The sequence below is a fragment of the Homalodisca vitripennis genome, chromosome 8 (assembly GCF_021130785.1).
Source record: "Homalodisca vitripennis isolate AUS2020 chromosome 8, UT_GWSS_2.1, whole genome shotgun sequence".
NCBI lineage: Eukaryota > Metazoa > Arthropoda > Insecta > Hemiptera > Cicadellidae > Homalodisca > Homalodisca vitripennis.
The window spans coordinates 106352262-106371640 of NC_060214.1; positions in this window are offsets into that span (position 1 = coordinate 106352262).

The window sequence follows — 19379 nt, forward strand, 5'->3', positions numbered from 1 at the left end:
ATTTAAATATTCATAAATGTATACAATGTTTGTTTTTGTCTGGCTCAGTGAAGGTTATAGCACAGTGCTCGAAAAGGCAATAACTTAGTGAAGGATCCAAACCACTTCATATTGATCTGATGGACAGGATTGTAGAAAATGAAAATGTTCAATTACCATGATGGTTTTATTCTATATTATAAGTGTATGTCAAGCATATAAATTTAAATAAAAGAAAAAATATCTATACTTAAACTTTGCTACACTAAAATGTAGTGAAATAATAATTCATTAATTTCTGTAGAAATAAAAGTTTTTTTAGAAGAAAATATTAATTTCGAACACTAAATTTTACAAAGGTTAGCCAATATATTTGCTTAAACTGCTATAAATTTGTAATGCATCAAAGTGAAATGTATTAAAGGCTGTATTAAAATACAGAAATATCTTAGAGATAGGAGAACTCTATCTCTAGGAATGATGATTACTTAGATTACTATGATTACTTAGATAACATTCATCTGCAAGGAATGAATGTTATCTAAGTAAATACTCACATACCTTTCACCAAGAAGCGTGTAAAACGAATGGTTATTTATGGACTCTTATTACTATTGAATTTTTACTAATAAAACATATAACACAATTACAAAGTAGAATGTGTGTAGGGTGACATAAATGGAACCATAACACATTGAATGCAACGCCAACTTAATCCGCTTATATGCTGATATACCAAATAAGGGGTATTACAGTGCGCAACTGATAAATAAACTTGTGTATTGCATTATTGAATATTAAGCTTAAAATTAATTGATTTGACTTATCATAGTATCCTCAATGTTGAATCCGTGTTGGCTTTTGTAGTTGGTATCAATATGTGTTAGTAACTGTTACATATTGAGGAGTGTACACAACTTGACGTGTTTGTGATGTTTTAGTCGACATTTATACTGGATTACACTAACCGTGCAGTATGTATAATGACATCGAGTAACTACAATACTTTTTCTTTCTCTTTGCTCCTTAATTTCATCTCATTTGCGTAATAAAGAACCATTCTAACTTTACAAAAATAAAGGAAAACTATTTTCTATGCCTACTAGACTTTGTATATAGATTTACCGTACAGACCTTATAGGCCGATTAACTATGAAAATTGGAACCATTAGTGGCATTTATTGGGTCTGTGTATAAGAAATATATTTGCTATCTATTAATATAACAAATAAACGAATCCATGTTATTTTATAAATTAAACTAATTATTCTCTTAGAGAAGGTTTGAATCCTTGAACAGTACCTAATTATATGTAATAAAAGTTTTTAAGGTAGGCATTTCAGAATGAACTAAATATACTACTAGAAATAATTACTAGCTAAAAGCTTTCCGTTTTACAACACGTCGTAATATAAAAACTATTTTAGCGCCCTTAGAACGATTTTCATAATTTTTGTTTGCAATAAAATTGTTTACATGAAAAGAAGTAAAACGTGACTAAGTTATCACTTACAAATATAACGAAAAAGTATTATACAGAAAAGTTGGAGTTGAGTGTGCAGTCAGGCATCAGGAAAGAGATAATATCAAACTGAACATTGTAATATTGTAGGAAAACTATTTGCTACGCCTACAAGAAGTTGCATACAGATTTGCCGTACAGTTATGATAAGCTGATTAGCTTTGAACATTAGAACCATTAGAGGCGTGTATTGGGATTGTGTATGAGAAATATATTTGTCATCTATTAACATGACAGCAGTTCAGTACTAAATTGGTTTACAAAGACAGCATCGTTTTCACAGAATTTTAAATGGCTTGGTCTATAAATGAGGTCTCACTTATTTCGCGTGTAAAATCTCGGGACCTTTATTGATTTCTAGTTTTTAATTTTTACTGATTTGATGTCAAATGTCAGTCGGAGGATCGGAAAGGTTTTAGGACGTAGGAGAATAGTCTAATAATTGTAATAAAAATGAAGATACAAGAAAATTTATTTATATAATTTAAAAAAGCGTTAATTCTAAAATGGCGTTCAAATAAAAAAGAACTTCAGTAAAATGTCAAGTTATATATTATATGCACTCTTTAACAAGAGACCAACAAGTATGAAGCTAATTTAGATGGATTTTAGATGAGATCAGTAATTAAATAAAAAACTGGTAAGCTCTTAATGGGTTATTCCCTTTGTGCTGGACCTTTCTTGCAATATTTACGAATTATTCAAATACCGGAGTCGTTAGTATGTTTAATTGGAGTTAATAATTTTTTAAATTATTGAAATTATAGAATTTTTTTTTCATTACCTACTTACCTTTACAATTAAATTAAATCAAGGGCGTTTTAAGTTCTTTTCAAACTAGCAAATTTTAAATGAGTTTATAAATAAAAAATATATATTTTATTAAATATTCTCGATTTTATTTTATTAGCGTATTTAAATAACTTAATTTGAAAAAATGAACAATAAGTTGTCGAATTTGAATTAACATGGGTACGTGATTAAATATACTATTCTTGTCTTTTTAACAAGATATAATCATTGATTCGGGTAATCAGTGTAAATACGATCGCAGCAAATAGGGCCTATGTGTTTTGTATGGTAACTAAATCTCTCTTCCGGGCCATGGTGTATGAAGAAGCTAAGAAGCATTTTAAACATGCTTAAAACATAGAATAAGCATAAAGAAATTGATACATACATTAGGGAAGTTAATACAGAGAATAAATATATTTTACACCCCCTATCAGACAAGTTGGACTGCATATTGAAAACAAAATTGATGTTATCTATCGATGTTACATAGATAATGTAGTGCTGTCAGAACATATAATTTAAAATATGACCCTATCAAAGTCTCTTTATTACGCGCAACCGAAATAAAATAAATAGTTTAGTTATATGGAAAGCAGATAGCTCGTATATATGTAGCAATATAATTTATTTCTTAATTCTCAAAATAAAATTGCTGAGGGAAAATCTATTAGTGGATACTCTCAGGGAGAGTAATAAAGGAGGTAAATCTTACAGTTGAGTGTGATAAATAGAAAACCTTAATAATATTTGAACGCAATTTAATCTTTTTGCTTGTGACAAAGTATAAGTTTACAACAATCATGCCATTTATTACGATTGGTTTTTATATTGAAGAGACATATTTTGAAGTATACTGATATTGTACACTTTTTATTTTTAATCAAATAAAACTTTAAATGCTGCAATAAAGTACTAAATAGTTCGTAAGTATCATCAACATAGCTTGACTTCTGAAATATGTGTAGATCATGAAAGTGCATTATTGAAAACCCTTGCAATAAATAAATAATTCAATTTTTCTAGTCAATTACACCTTGATTCTAAATGAGTTTTTAACACATATCTTTGGGCCAAAGCAAATTATATCCCAAGATAAACTAATAATGATAAACTTAACTACTTTGGACAACAGTAATCGACTGAAACTTTAGATCGATTTGTCACTCCTTTAGAAATAGATGTTTGCTGTCTGAGGTAAACGTTCCGTTTAGTAAGTCACTCCGTTCCGTTTCCGCACAATTTACTGTCCCTACGCGTATAACACGACCAATACAACAAAAGCTCTCGCTGTCTTCAGTTTCTCTACCGTCTGCAGAGAATCTTCTGAGCTAAATCCGATGAAAAATTCCCGTTCCAGTTAATATTAAATAAAATATTTTAGCCCGTTCTAAAATAGAATACCAATGCTAAACATGAAGTCCTAAACTCTATAGAAATAAAGTGATGTACTCTAACGGATATTTAATCAAATAGTACTAGTAAATAGAAACAGCAATAGCAAATAGTAACAGTCCTTAAACAAAGAGAATTTACATGGAGAGGTTTATTGGCAGACATAACACTGATCGAAAAGCTTTTGAAGCTATTTATTGCCGTTTAAGAGCTATTTGAAGGAATTTGGTATCGTTATTTTTGTAATTAAATTAGTAGGAAATAGATATTCCTGCAATTTTTATCTATTACTAAATTATTTTTGGATATTAAAGTTAGAACAGTCTAAAAAGCCGTCATTTTAAATAAAAAGTGATAGTTGGTATTTGAAATATTTTAATTAGCTTAACATAAGTTTAATATTATTTTTTTCAACAAGTTCTGAGATTTGAATTTTAAAATATATTAAAACTTTAGAAAACTCAATAAATACCCTAATAGCCCCCTATTTGTTTTTTCCATCAACTCCTTTTATTTTGAGAATGGCTTGCTTTATGTAATTAAATTAAATTTGGTAAAGAGATTTATAGACTAAATTACATATAACATAACAATTTTTACTAGCTTTATTTTCAAAATAGAGCCGTCCTAAAAGCTTTAAGCACAAAATACCTTTAAAATTGCTTATAATAGAAAGTAAATTATTACATTCAGTAACAATTATTACAAGTTAATTAAAAATCCAACTATACCCAGATTAGGAAAAAACGTTAATAAATGACGGAGATAAAGAGCTTTCAAAAAACCCAATACTTACCAATATCCACTGTGATTAAGTGGCAGAACAGTTTTTAGCTAGAACAATTTAGCTGTTTAAATTTTAGCTTTTCTCATCAGCTGATTATAAAACTATATTGTTGAACTCATCATACTATCCTTACCTATTGCTAAATTTAGATTTCTTTGGATTAAAACCTAAGAAAATAAAAATGTAAATTTTTCTGTCTTTAGGTCTTTATACTGTAATCTGTTTACCAAATTTCAACTATTTACAAAAACCGTCGTTAAAATAAAAATCGTTTAAAAAAACAGAATCGCGGCTATTCTGATAATAGTTTTCGAAAGTTTTAATATGAAATTTTCGATTACCTTTTGTCCAGGAATAATACCTCGAAATATTGGAACAGAGTTCTGGGACATCTTGTATATTTTATCGCTGAAGTAACGATATTTAGATCATATCAGCCATTTTTATATGCTGAAATCAGTTAGGCGGGAAGGAAGAGGGTGTGGCCTGGAAACAAACATAAACTGCTGTAGTTAGACTAATCTAATGTTGAGTTGATGATCTAGAAAAATCACTGAAGAAACGAATTATCTTCTTTAAGTTATAGCAACATATAAGAAACAAATATAACAAACTATCGAAGTACCCGAAAACAATAAACGGAATAATTAAGCTCTCGCACAGACAGGCGGTCAGACCCAATTTAATCTGGACCAAAAATTACGTAAAGTTCCATGATTATTATAATACAATAATTATCTATTGAATTTAGTTATCGTTAAATAATAAATCATTTTTAATTCTGCATTATTGTCCTATCAAGATTTATTATACAGCAGGATAGACAGACTGACAAATCTTTGCTCTTAAAACTAATTATGTTATTTCTTAGACTAAAAGGAAGCTATACACCAAGTTCCAAGTCTTTAAGATCTTTGTATACGATATTACCGCACAGACTGGCTGACGGAAGACCGACGGTCTTTCCTTTGCATTTTCAACCCTAAAATCAATCCTTGTGCTATGAAGAAGCTATACTCCAATTTTCAAAACTCTATAACTTTTGTATCGCACTGTTAGTCAGGAGGATAAGCATTGATCTTACATAGACCAATATTTGTAAACTTGGAGCCCATATAACAAGTTTAAAGTCTCATGACCTTTCTATCAAAAGTCATCGCACAGACAGACAGACAGACAGGTGGACTATGATACTATTTCATTAAAGCTCTAGCAGGTCTTACTAACAATAATGTTTTGTTTTATTTTTAATTTTGAAACTTCCCAGGACTCCACAAAGTTTAAAGCGCAGACAAAGTTGTAAAACAGGACAGCGGACAATGGGCTGAGTCAGCTCAGGTAACAATGGTGCCAACATCGCGGTGAAATTTACCTACTGTCTGAATGGAGGAGCTGTATTGTTATTTATAAATGAACATTTGTTCTGCTTTCAGGACTTTTGTAATCCGATATTATTTACATCCACTTTTGACTTGAAATACTTGAAAAGAGGATGCACCTGATTTACAATCTCCTGGATATGCATCTCCCTAGGCGTAACGTTATTTGGACATCTCGAATGGAGATGCTTATTTAGCGCCAGTGCCATATCAATTTAGTGAATATGGATACTCTCGAGGTTATGAATATATCTATCAGTTTTTAATTTAGCACTTTGATCATGACTATGTACTGAATTAGCACCCTGCTTGTATCATATCAAGTAAATATAAGTGAATATATTTATAAACATACGAGTAAGCTATGACTGCAACCGTTTATTGAAATATTTATAAATCATGTAAATTGTTCTCATGCAAAGTGAAAGATTTCGGTGTATTATCATGTAAGCTATTATAGTATTCTAATAACAACAGTATTCGAAAAATATAACTTTTAAGATAAAAAAACCAAAACGTCGGATTGTCGAAGGATCCGACTAAATGTAGCAAAAGATATATATATATATATATATATATATATATATATATATATATATATGTGTATATATATATATATATATATATATATATATATATATATATATATGTATATATAGGCAGTCACATTAAGTATAGTATCAAAATATGAACGTGAATGTTTTCATCATTAGGAAGTTTCAAGTTTTTATAACAATTCTATCAAGATATGTAGCAAGGAAAGACAGACATATATACTGCCCCAAAAACTAACAGCGTTCTTCCTTGAAAAAGAGGTAACAAGTTTAAAATACCAAAGAACCTTCTACCAAGAGTTGTCGCATGGAGAGTACAATGTCCAAACCAATTTTGCTCTACCTTGAATAAAGATGTACCAAGTTTGAAGTTTCTAAGAGCTTTCTATAAAGATCTGCCGCATGGAGGACAGACTGTCCAAACCAATAGTGCTCTTCCTTCAACAAAGAGGTACCAAGTTTGAAGTCCCTAAGAACTTTCTATAAAGAGCTGCCGCATGGAGGACAGACTGTCCAAACCAATAATGCTCTTCCTTCAACAAAGAGGTACCAAGTTTGAAGGTTCTAAGGCCTTTCTATAAAGAGCTGCCACATAGAGGACAGACTGTTCAAACCAATAGCGCCCTTCCTTGAACAAAGAGGCACCCAGTTTGAAGTCTCTAAGACTTTTCTACCATGAGCTGCCGCATGGAGAGCACAATTTCCAAACCAATAGTGGCCTTCCTTGAACAAAGAGGAAACAAGTTTGAAATCTCTAAGGCCTTTCTACCAAGAGTTGTCGCTTGGACGTGCAGATGAAACAGATAGACAGACAGGTGGACTGATTTATGATCTTTCGACCAAATTATTAATTTCGACCTTCTTTGGGCCAACATAAACCTTTGTTTTAATTTCCCTAAGACCTTTCTATCAAGTATTTCCACACAGATGGACGAACATATACAAAATTTCATGAAGGACCTGTCTGGTTCTCAGAATGCAATCTCAGATAGAGATATGGTAGCTATAATTGAATTTACTTTAATTAGACTTCAGCTGAAGGGAATTTTTTATTTTTGAGAACTAATCCCTTATAATTATATTTATTCTCCAAAATTTCTACTAAATTCTCAGTGATGCCTTCAATAAACTCAGATTTAACTAATTAATGTTTTTTCTTTCATAGCACTATTTTTATAAATGTATATAAATAAAGAAAGGTGGGTAAGGTAAGGGTTGTGGTTATTACATGAAATAATACCAAACCTGTTTAATTTGCTTTTAAGAGCATTGAGCACATAGTTTAACAATGCCCGAAGTAAATTCATTTACATGAATATTCGTGGATATTGTATCTCGCCACCAAATTTGGCTAGTGATTACGACCCACCTGCGCCAAAGAGATATAAAGTAAATTCAAACTTTGGTGAAACTTATCCTTACAAACGCTGATGATATATATCACTCCCTGAGTTAGGATACGTATCTCGATCCAGAACAAAAGGATAAGATTTTATTTATTCCTTTCACAAACACGTGGTTTGATGGATAGACCCAATCCTGATACAGTTTATAGTCACTCTGTGAGCGATCGTAAAAATAGGGATACGAGAGTTTACGATGGGACGGGGAAAACTTATCGTTACCCGGAGGTTCACTCGGTGCTCTTGTATTATTGGAACACTCTAATAAACTTGCTGCAGATATTTTTGGTTGCTTCAAAATTAAATTATTGTACGTTTAGCCCAATTTTGGAAAAGGAATACTAATTGTGTAGTTCACTTAATGTTTCTTTCGTAAAGAGTGAAAGAACGAAATTTATAAATTATCATAATGTAATATTTCAAAATATTTATTTTTTACATATTTAAAATTATTAAATATAATGTCACATAAAATGTATTAGAATTTTGAGCATCACTTGCCCAGCCATTTTCCGTATGTCCCATAATTCTTAATTGAAAAGTACTGGACTCTTTGAAATCGTTATATAAAAAGAATATTGATTTTGAGATCAAGATTTAAAGTATCAGTTTTGTCTGTTAGTCTGTCCGTCCGTATTATAACGTCCTTCCTGCGATATTCCGTAGTATCGGTTTACTTCACATATAAATCCATTATATAGATCAATTTCAAAACCACTAACAATATTTAAGCTAAACACATATTACTGAGTACGATTTTAACAACGCCAAACTTTTACAAACCAGAAGCCGTAGTGTACATAAACAATATTCTACAAACAAAAGTTGTAAACGTAAACGGTTATATACAATTCGTTTGAACACTAAATATGTCAAAATATAAATGGATTCGGTAGAATAATATTTATTATTTATTTTGTGTAATACATTTGTACTAAAACTTGAAAGGAGTACAAATAATATACAAAGTTAACTTTATTTGAATTCTATGGGCTATATAATCTCTAATTATTATTATGCAACTGATTAAAAGCTATTTATCCCTACAATAATGCAGTTAAATATTTCTCCTATTCGTATACATCTTTTTTTAAGCTCCAGAGGTTTTTTTTACATATCTAGTAAAAGTTTTTGTATTAAATAACTGTATCAAGTTTAAATGCATTTTCAACAATAGAACTAGTAGAGTTATTAAGTCATCAGATTCTAAATTCATTCATTGTGATCCACGTGTAGCCTAAGTAGACGATACATCTTAAATTACATCATAAATGCATTTAATTGTACAATATTATAGAATTATTTAACATCCATTTTAAGATAACTTAACTGACATTTCCTCTTTATGCTTGAAGTGAATTCGAAGTTGTTTGAATTAGTTTGTAAACAAATTAGAAAACTTCGAGTTTTTTTCATAAAGTTTTAGATAACTCAAAATTAAATATACTCGTATTTTAATAAATTTATCCGATAATAATTCTACAAAACATTGGTCAAGTATTGTTTGATTGCTTGGGTATCAAACATGCACCAGTGTTTGTGAAAAGCACACACACAGTGAATAATGAAGGTCTGTATATACTTTCACGCAATATAAACAAAATGTTCATCAGTACAAACTAGGAAAAAAAACAACACGTCTCTAAAACATACTAACGTACAATAAATAGTTTGGTCAATTCAGCTAGTTATGTTATAACATGGTATGTACAGATTGAAATTTGTCAAATTATTTGTTATTAAAATTATACGTGGAATGTCGTGTAATGTATGGTAATATTATCTTAGTTAGTCTCCTGCCTGTTATTTTTATACTTCAAAAATTCATTACTATAAAGCAGTAAAATTACAGCATTAAGTTTCTATACTACTAGAGATCTGTACTGAATAGATTTAGAATTTTACCAAATGGCAGCCATTTAAAAAGGTTATGCCAAATTCATATAGTATTCATATGAAAATCCTATATAATAATTTAAAAGTGTCAGGATATGAAATAACTTGTCCATAAAAAACAAACTTTTTATAAGTTACAGCGTACTAAAATGTTCTGAAATTGCCAATTGTAGGCATCATTGTCAAAGTTGTTTCAAATGTAATAAAACAGCGAAAAAAATTATTGTTTAGTGAACTAATTACAAGGTAGGAGTAGCCTACACTATGTGTTGCGTAGGTTGCATGAAAACCTACAAATATATACCTCATTCCTTCCTTGACAGTTCCTGCGGATACATAAAAGAGCGAACAATCATAAAAAGAAGACGAATGAGAAAGAGAGACTGTGTTAGTCTACTAGGTCATAATCTTCAATGACGCTCAGCCAAATTCCATGGTTGCACATGCACCATCGTCGAACTTAACTTTTATAGTATATAAATGAACGTTCATGCAAAATCTCAAATCTATTGGTAAGTTCGTTTTCGAGATATACCCGGACAAATAGACAGATCGACAGACATTAAGACAGACATAAATGATATTTTTCCAGCCCGACTAGTGATAGGATTTCATAAATCTCAGACAACTGTTGTGTTCAAATTCTGCAATAATATCGTAGTGAAGCTCTCTCTCTATATAAGGCAAAAACTTAACTCACTCATTCAATTTTTGTTAGCTTCCCGATGTCACAATCAAAGTTTAGCAAATTAACTTGTTTAGAAAGCTAAAGGCATTAAAAAAATTAACCATTCAAAAGGGTTAAAATTGTGTTACATGTTTTTTACCATATAATTATGATATCGAATATAACTTTAATCTTTATAAAAAACTGTACAATTGTTTTTTTAAAAATTCCCGATTCCATAGAACGTTGAAATTTAGATTATACGGGGTTCCCAACAGGCAAAGTAAACATTTTTCATCAAGACCAACTAACCATAATAGCTGAAATATGTAATTTTTGTTTGTACTATTTTATTCCTGAGAGAAAATTACGGTTTGTCCCCGCTGAAAAACTGTAGCAGCCCTTATAAGAACTATAGTTTGTTTTTCAACGCTCTACTATCCAAGGAAGATTAAATTTGACACTGGTACCGAAAATACATTACACCGGAAGGAGTTAACAATGGTCGGAAGCAGTCACATTTTTACCAAAGTCGCTTTTTCACCAAATAAGATATTTGTATTCATATATTTTCTTGGTCAGGGCAACATTACAAACGCTAATAGTGCACCGAAGTGACCTTACACCAAATGTAGATTACAATGGCCGGAAATAGTCACCTTCTGACCATATTAGACTTTTTTTATCCAGCGTGAATACGTGAGGACAAAGCAAAAGTTACTATGGCACCGAAAATAACTTAGAAAAGAATTATATCATTACCACTGGTAGTAGACGCTTTTAGACAAAGTAGAATTATCAGGTACGTGTATGTATATATTTTCTAACTAGAGCATCCATTCAAACGCTAGTACAGCAGCGGAAGTACCTTATACAGAAGTAGTTTACAGGGACGAAAAGTAGTCATTTTTAAACTTAAGAAGGGTTCTGAGATCAACTGCATAAATATATTTTTATCAACAAGGCACACTCTACTATAGTATTTTATTGAAATATAATTGGTTTGAATAAGAAATGCTTCGTCACGCGTTAACCTGAAGTACGAGCCAGTGGCAATTCTCTTTTATTTTGAAGACCCTAAAAATTAACACTGAATTTATACGTACCGTTTTTTTTAAATTTGTATTGTTTGCCTATGAATTTAAATTATTATGAGACTCCATTAGATTACACCATAATAAGTAATCTCGCTCAGATTATTATGAACGTAGTATTTCTTCACTCTGGCCTGAAATAGTTCGTCTTGCTGAAATTTTTATTAAAAAAAGTTATTCATTTAAGTATTTATGGAATGCGAAGTAATGTGTGTATTTTACGGGTACTCATAAAAACTGTTTCACTCCCTAACTTCAAAGCCCCAAAACAGTGCTGCTTAAGTTTATTCTAATCTGTGCAGGAGTTCAGAATGTCTTTCAGTGATCCTTAATCACTTTATGGACTGAGTATTGTGTCATTTAAAAAGAACATGCCTATGATGTACCTATTAATCAATAGGAAATCGCTTGCAAGGGTGAAGGTAATTGCTACTAATCAGTAAATCGCAAACATGAATGTAACAAATAAATACACATGACATCAATTAACGCGAGCGATTAATTCAACCATAAATAGCTGAACAATATATTCTTAATGATTCCTATAGACCGCCTTCAACAGGCTAGTATCGCTCATATTTCACACTCCGGGGGACTTTATTTCCCAATACCTCTGCAGGGGTACGGTGGTAGCTCTTTTCTCTAATGGAAAGTTGTCAATAACAACTGTAGCAAAATAAAATATTTGCAAAAAATGTGTATTGGAATATAACTCTTATTTGTTATTGATATTGTAATTTACAGTACATCCATGTTAGACTGATAAGTACTCATTTATCAGCTAACATTTGGTACTATGTCACATATGACTATACCCACTTTCGTGATATCATAAATACAGACAGACTCGTACAGATAGAAATTAAATGTTTCAGACCCCCGATTGATAGGCATCGCTAACGCTCAGTAAATGACTATTTAAATTGCTCGTTCTGAAATATGCGAGTTTGCATAATTTTCTGCTTTCAGAGTCCCAGTTATATAATCTGGTATGTAGTATATGTACCTTCGAAAGAACCAAGTCAGGACCAAGTCAGATAGTTCCCAGTTCATCCTTTCTGAGTTTATTAATATGTACTATTAATTACATAAATTTAATCCATTAAAATATATTGTAATTTCATATATGATTTGATTCATTAATTATAATACACATAAATTTATATTTAAACAATTTTTTTTCTGAGTATTTTAAAAATTAATTCTATATATTTCTTTTATACGATATATTGCATTGGGATAAAGTATAAGAGAGAACTGCATAGTCCTAACTTCATCGAGTAAAGACTAGTTTCATTTAATTGTCATTGTTATATGCTATTGTAATTTTTGTCCACCTTTTTCTATTTTTTACGGTACCAATTGCAAACAAGCCTAATACAGGGATGATAAAATAATGATTACATTAATGGTTGTAATTTAAAAGGTTTGATTTGAAGTTTTGAAGTACTCTTACGTCGCATTCTTAAATCTATACTCACAACTATACATTGAAAGGGCAATAAACTATTATTCAAGATTTTTATCACACTAAATTTATCCTAGGTTAGAACTGTGCATATCTAAACGCACAGAGCACGCAGACCAATGGCGAAATGGTTGATACCAAGAATTGAGAAAGTCTATAAAAATTAAATTCGTTTCTCAGTAACACTGTTATTGTTCAACAAGTTATTTTATTTTAATATATGGTACGTGATATAACCGAAGTGATAATTATAATGGTTTTAATCACAGTGTTACGGAACGTACTGCAGTTAGTAAGTGATATCATAAAAATTTATAATACATACAAACTATGTAATATGGATACATGGGTAACTAGATTGAAATATGTTCGGAAATGAAAAAACCTCATAGCTGTGAAAATTACGATACGGAATATGATACACGATTTTTCAGTGAAATTATTACACAGAATTTTTGACGTATTTTAACCGGGTTTCTAAATATAAAAATCAAATAGTAATAAGAGATCTCGGATTTTTTGAAGAAAATACAGTTATTTGAAACCAACTTTAACAGTCCAGGAGCTGATAGCTAATTTATGGATATAAGCACTAAGCCTGGGTCTTCATCAATAACTTCCTCGTAGGAAAGTGATTAATCGCCAATCACCGTAGCGTTGATGGAGGTCTATATGGAAGAGTCCCAAAAGGGTTAAATACATGAAATGATAGTTTGTTATCACATAATATTTTTCTTTGACTTGCACACACGAAAATGACAGAATGTAAATTAATAAATATTAAAACAGCAGTACCTAACCGTATACAGACCCTTGAATTGTCGACTTTCAGTTTCTTTATTTAGTTCTCGGCTTTTATATACCGGTTATTTATGTGTCTGAAGATCAGTGGTAAGTGCGTCGAGCTAGGAAAAATATAATCTGATATTTTATAATCTGGTATCTTTATCCCTGTTTATGCCCTCCTATTTTAACCTCCAAAAAAATTAGTATGATTGTGTTTCTTAAGAAATAATCCTTTATCTTTTTAAAAAATCTAGTTTACGTGCTTGCAAAATGAAACTTGACACCCGGTTCCAAGACCGTACTTATTATTACAATTACTGTTACTTTTATTTTTAAACGTAAGAAACGGTTGAGACAATATATTACACAGCATTAATCTCAACATTCTTTCGACCAAATTAAAATTTAATCCCAATAGGGCAGCTTATTACGTAAAGTAAGCAACAACTGATATTTTAAAACCAGTAAAAATGTGTACTACAGGTTAATAAAAATAGAACATAGATTGCCCCCCATGTCGTAGGTGTAACTACTATAGTCCGTATTAGCCCATTTCAGAGGAAATTGAAGATATGCGTTTTAGCAATAGACTCTAAGAAGAACCAATCACCAAGATGGAGGTAAATCTCGAGCGGCTGGACTCTCTGAAGATTACTCCGTCATTTATCCTTAATGGGCTCTAATAATTTCCTCTCTATATTCACCAGGATAGCAATATTTGCTCCATTTTCACTTGACCTACTATCGTTCTATATATTAAATTGAGATCAAAGATTTTGTTAAGGAAATTATCGTACAGTCCATCTCTAGATGTATATAAAACATCAGGCATCTTCCTACTGAGATTTGAAAACCATTTTCAACGTCCTGTAATTTAATTCATTTTATCGGTGACGGATGATTCGAAAGTAGAAATTTGCTATATTTAAATGAACAGAACATTAAGTTTTTATTTTTACAATATTCATTTTTTTTCTTTCATAAAATAACTCGCATTGTGCCTCACACTATCTCTAACTGTATAGAATGTTTGTGTACTGCATCTGCGCTATGGAACTTCCAAAATTCCATGAATTTGAGGTTTACTATACTGTATACCTCTCCCGTACACCTTAAATTTGTGCTTTCGTAAAGTTCTTCTTTATTCTACCAAGTTCACCACCATTTTGATTTTTGCTTCATGAAACTTGTGTATTAAGTTTTATGACACCTGTAAAACAGAATAGCTTCCAAACCTCGAAAAATGCTGTATGTAAGATAACTATGACAAATGTCCAAAATCCTGTTATCTACAATTTGCAATGAGTGCGCACATTTAAGTCTGAAGAACTACCTGTAATTAGACCAAATTCTATTGGGTTTTCCTCGGTTACACTTGCTATTTTGTGAAACGTAACTGTTCCATGAATAACATTATAGTTTTAATTGTAGTTTTGCCTTGTTTCTAGGAATTTAACCTTATGAACTTATATTACCTTTTGGAATTTCCAGTTATGTTACTTATATAACTGCTTGGTACAGTATTTTGCACTATTTCGCATACGTTGCTCTTTTAAGTAAAAAACTGGGATATTTTGTTTTTTCCATGAGATATTTTTTAATGCAAGCGCAATAGTTATTTTATTAATATTATTACATCGTAAAAATATTAACTAACATTAATCTTCCAAGCGTGATCATTTAGCAATTTGCCATACAAGCAACTTCAAGTGTCTTAGTTAGACAATCAATCAGTCATACACCTCAGCGATTGATAAATTATTGAATGATACATGACCAGTAGAAATTCCTAAAAGTTAAGTGTACAAATCCGCTCTTAGGACCAAGTAACAGTTACAAAAATAAACAAAATAAGAGAATATAGTACACAGTCACAGCTCAGATTTCCCATTAAATTCGAAGTTGATTTGGAAAATTGTAATTATTACGGCGTTAGGAAGCAGTACATCTAAATAATGTTTTAAGCATTCAAAAATAGGACTGACATTTCTCAGTCGAAATACATACCCCCAAAGCTGTTACACCGATCTTTCCAAAGTATAAGGAGTAGTAGAAATAAGAAAACATTCTTAAAGTCATATTTGATACAGTACTCATAGTTAATGTACTCATGAACAATATCCCAAATTATCTCAATGCTCTCCGCTAATTTTGAAAATAACGGCATTCCTTAACTGGCATAGTAATAAACCTCTAAACAGATCCTAAACGAATTAGCTTACGTCTACACATTTGTTAATGTTAATTTTGTAAATGCTTCAACAAAGGAGCACATGTAAACCCGATTTACTGATTATTACCTTTTTTAAAACACAAAAAGTAATAGACAAGTTTTTTTAGATAGGTGCAGAACACTTAAGATTGAACAGAAAGAAATAATTTCAAAAAACTAAACTCCTTCAATATTTATTTATTTATTAATACATACGGCAATCGCCATTTTACAAAAATGTTTACAACATAGTGTTCGAAATATTGATAATACACTTTTCATGCATAGCCATTTACATGCGATATTAGTACTGCTGGACTAGCCATGGCTACAGAACAATTGAATATGCTATACATTTAAAGTTAATAAAGTAGAACATCAAAGACAAGATACAAAAAGAGATAAAAATGGTCAACAAGATGATTACATAATAATGTACATGCTAAGTATATGCAACTTGTGCATCAAAGACAAATTGAAAACAAGGTAACAAGATAATAACTACATGCTTCATGCTAAGCGTGTGATAACTCTAGTGCATGGGTCAAGCAATATACAAGACAAAAATCAACAAAACAACCACATGCTAATACTAATACTATAAGTGCTATAATTACATGTTATAGGTGTGTGCTGACAGTATAAACTATGAAGATTTAACAATGAAATGACAAAACAATATAGAACAAAAATAAACAATATAACAAAATACTAGCAGGGATGAGCAACCAAAGGTAGACTCTTGCTTTCAATGTTCACCATGCTCAGACACCCAAGAGAAGACCCCCCTCCGAAACACCAGCATGGATACGCCAAAGAATTCCAACTGGTGGGCAGCATTTCCCAAACCCAGCAGACGTGGAATTACACTCTAGTAGGCGTAGACAGTCCGGTGTGAGTGCCTGGAGAAAGGCTGCAGAAGGCGGGTTGCGGCAGGTACATGGAGGTCTATGTGACGCAGGAGCTCAGGGCAATCAAACAAACCATTGACAATCTTGAATAGAAATATAAGGTCAAGAGCCACTCTTCTAGATGAAAGCGAAAGGATCTGGTGCTGGCTTGCAATAACCTGTATATCAACATCAGGATAACGGATGCCACTTCTAACTCCTACCAATCGCAGAAAACGTCTCTGAACTTTATTTTAGATGGTCGCAATGTCCAATCTGGTGGGGAGCCCAGACAGTAGAACCATATTCAACAATGGGACGAACAAGAGTCACGTAGAGGGTCTTCAGGAGATAGGGCGTTTCTTGATGTTCGGGAAATGAACCCCAGAATACGATTGGCTTTAGCACAAGTCTTGGTGATATGTATACCTGGATCCAAGGATGGTGTCATGTACAACCCCAAGTCCTTTATAACTGTCACTCTATCCAGTAACAAGCCATACAAAGAGAAGTCAAAGTGCAGCAAAGTTTTTGATCTTCCAAATGACATTACTTGACATTTATGAGCATTCAGTTGAATAGCATTCCTATCACACCACTGTTCCATCCTAAGCAGATCCTCCTGGAGCTCATGTTGTTGATGGATTGAAGTCACCTCCTTGTAGATTTTAACATCATCGGCAAATAGAAGAAAGTTACCGGCTAGTGACTCCCCGATATCGTTTATGAACAGGCCAAATAGAAAAGGACCGAGGAGGGACCCTTGAGGCACACCCGATATTACGCTCACAACATTCTTGGAGAGTGATGACGCAAATTTGACTTGAAGGGTTCTGCCACTGAGACAGTGCCGCATTTCCCTATAGGCCCACTAGGCCCAGGCCTAGGGCGCAAAATTTTAGGGGGCGCATAAATTTTAAAGTACACAAAAAAAAAAGTTGTGGCGGCGGGTGGTGTTGGCGCTCGTCGGGGCGGGTGGCCAAGGTCAACTAGGTCCGGGGTACGACGTTTGACTCATTCATTGGTTCATCAAACACTCCTCTATATATATATATATATATATACTAATGTAATTATCGTTCATCAAAATTACGTAATTAAGAAATTTACTGGATTTCTACGTCAGTGTAATCAGAGTCCTCTGGGGGGGGGGGGGCGCTCTTTGGTCTGTAGGCCTAGGGGCGCCGAATTTGTAAATGCGGCCCTGCACTGAGATAGCTTTGCATCCACAAAAGAAGAGGCCCAATAATTCCGTATGCCCTAAATTTAGCTAAACTCAATATAAATAAATCAACTTAACTCAATCCAGGCTTTAGTGCAACAACCAAATTGAATCTACTAGAACAAAATAACCCTTTGGCAACAGTGATCAAGATACAAATCTCTCCAGTAGAGTTAGCATCGAATTACAGGTATAAATGATTTTCTGTGTTTCATACTGGCTTTATTTTAATGACAATTTCCATACTACATAATTAACCTGTGAGAAATATTATAATTATAACATTTAATTGATTGTTAATTGAGGTCTGGTAATGAGGCCTCAATTCGATGGACTCGCCCATGACAGATATCAATTAAGGGAAGGTTTAACCATGCGATGTTAATAAATAGTATATATTTCAGTTTAGTTAAACTAATGCAATAGTATGGACATAGATGAGTTACTTATTTTATGAAGAACTCTGTTTTATTATTTATGATACTGTTTATGTAGTTGATAATAAAAACAACTCTGTTTTTGTATTCATTTTAGGAAGGAACGCGATGAATTATTAGCATTCATTATTATGCTTAAGCAGCAGTTGTTTAACAGCAAATGTCTGTTTTCTTATGTTCATCAATTCCTGTTAAACAAAATAAATTATAAATATTACTACATAAAAGGAATACATAACTTTTCCAATTTATTTATTTTTCGGGCGAGGATTTCGAAACCGAAGGTTTCCTCATCAGGCAACAATAAATAAATTGAAAATGTTATGTATTCTTTACATGTAGTAATATTTATAAGTTTTTCCAATTGCTCCAAGACAACAAAATAAATTATGCGGCGATGCTATTAAGGAAAACTAATAAAGCTTCATTACTTCCTTTTTTTATGCTTTAAAATTATTCATATCGAAGTCTTTCATTAAATGTAGACTGGGGTTTATTTGTATATAATTACGATCCCTTTCGGTGGGGGGCATTCGATTTAAATCAGGCAGAATATTTATTATTGGCCGTTAAACAGTAACCTTCACTTTCACCTCTTCCGAATTGAAGATATCTTGTCTTCTATGTGAACTGTAACATACCTTCTCCTGTTCTTGATGGTAAGATGACTGATATTTTTGACGATGAGATACTAGGTCTTACAATAAGCGGAGGATGTAAAATGGGGCTGTAAACTCAACAATTTAATCAACTCTACCCAAAAAAGCTACGTTATGTTTATAAGACACTGTTTCTCCACCGTTATCTGCGATCATTAAAACATAGGATAACTAAGCTCATGATGGCAACACCTCTGTATCTAGATTAAATGTTTTTAGAGTACGTGTCTTCGATGA